The sequence below is a fragment of the Sinocyclocheilus grahami genome, unplaced genomic scaffold (genome assembly GCF_001515645.1).
Source record: "Sinocyclocheilus grahami isolate Dianchi unplaced genomic scaffold, SAMN03320097.WGS_v1.1 scaffold485.1, whole genome shotgun sequence".
Lineage (NCBI taxonomy): Eukaryota > Metazoa > Chordata > Actinopteri > Cypriniformes > Cyprinidae > Sinocyclocheilus > Sinocyclocheilus grahami.
The window spans coordinates 304,692-306,527 of record NW_015505664.1 but is presented as its reverse complement, the minus strand read 5'-3'; the positions used below and the strand labels follow the sequence as shown (position 1 = coordinate 306,527).

Genomic DNA, 1,836 nt, shown 5'->3' with positions numbered 1-1,836 from the left:
TATCTATCTATCATCTGAGCTTCTTGTACTATGTATTAGCATGGTATTCTTTTAAATTTCCATGGTAAAGTTGTGGTGCCATATACTTGTGGTACTGAAAATAATGCCATGGTTTTATATTGTTTTTTCCAAGAATACTATGGTACAATGTCGAAAATGTCTACCCCCTCCCCCCCCAAAGCTATTATAATACTTTTGCTATACTATCATCTGGCACTTTACTGTCTAACTACCCAATTGAAAATTAACCATTTTACTACAAATAAATCCAAAAAACCATGGTTACTATAGTTAAACCATGGTAAACACAAATGAACCATGGTTTGGCTACACTAAATATAGTTTAACCATGGTATTTATAGTAAAACTGTGGTTAAACAAAAGGTAATCAATAAGCCAAAAAAACATGGTCACTACACTTTTACTACAATAAAACCATAGTTCATTTTTGTAAGGGTATGGTATGGCACTCCAGTAAGATACAGTGATTTTTAGAGTTTATAATTCTCAAAAATCTCAAAACTTTGACAATTGTCAAATTAAGTGACATATCAGTGAAGGCCTTGGAGGAACATCATTACATTTGACCATATCAGTTGTGATGTTTTATTAATAATCATTTGCATAGATGTAGCGAGTCGTTGGTCTGGTTCTGAGATTTACGGTTCGTGAATCACGCAGTATGTGTGTGTTCTCGGGGGAGGACGGTGTTTGCACCCTAATGTCGACAGCTGACCGAAGAATTACCCATCATGCTCAGCCTGTCACTGGCTTCAGATGAAAGCTGTGGAACGAGAGCAGAGAAGAGTATGGTGCTGTTTATTTTAGGGAGCCAGAGAGGGACGACCTTGCCTTGAGTCCGAAGTGCAGTTGTACATCTATATTTACTGTGGTACGAGTCTTTGGGCCTGAACACTTTTGGAAACCCCTTGAAAACACACATGAAAACTTAGCAGCACCTCTTTTCTACTAAGAACCCTTTGCTTGGGTTTGTATTGTTTTAATTTGTTGCTAGCCAGAAATTAAGTGACTAGAATTTGTTGAATTTTATTATGGATGTTTTGTCAAGTATGCATTGTATTCTCAGCATTGCCACAAGGGGCACTTTGGCCTAAATGATCAGATTTTCAATTTCTAGAGATCTGAGGAGTAAAAAACAAAAACACAACAAAGGAAAATATCTAAATAAGACATAAATCAACACCCAATAGCGTAACCAAATTCTAGTTATTAAATTTCTGCCTTGTGACTTTAAGGGCTCCTTGCAGCTTTCCGCCAAAATAAAAGCTTGACGGTTTAACGCAGGGTTATTATAGTTAACTAAACTAAAACAAAAATCAAGAAAAAAACATGAATTTAAATCAAATTAATGTTAACTTAAGTAAAATCAAATATATAAAAACGTAAACTTTTTCAGCTAGTTGCCAATGCAGCACTTTCATTTATTTTAACTTGATATACTAAGACTATATAGATATATAAAACTATTAGAAATCACAAAAATTTACTTTAAAATAAAAATGAAAAAAAAAAAATCTAATTCAAAATATTAATGAAAACTATAAAACTATAATAGTATCTCATTCATGCTAAAATAACACTGGTTTAATGCTTGAAAATGAAGAATTTAAGACATAAATATTAGTACTGTGATTTTACTGTTAAAATGCTGTTATTTTCTTAAATATTCCATTTTATATTTTACACTGAAAGAGTGTTATTACAAAGTAATATTTCATTTGGTTTAATAGTTGTGTATATATAATATATAACGAGTGCCTCGATTGTGAAGTCCTACAATAAAGCACAGCAAACCTGGAGCGCTTTAAATGAAAT

At 32.6% G+C, this 1,836-nt stretch overlaps 1 protein-coding gene and 1 pseudogene across 1 annotated transcript in view; one reads left to right on the top strand and one right to left on the bottom strand.

Annotated features, from left to right (window-relative positions):
- Window positions 1–1,836, top strand: part of LOC107553900 (alpha-1-syntrophin-like) — a 34,466-nt gene that overhangs the window by 4,237 nt on the left and 28,393 nt on the right. The window lies entirely within an intron of this gene.
- LOC107553897 (toll-like receptor 13) overlaps window positions 1–1,836 on the bottom strand; it is a 10,518-nt pseudogene that overhangs the window by 2,187 nt on the left and 6,495 nt on the right.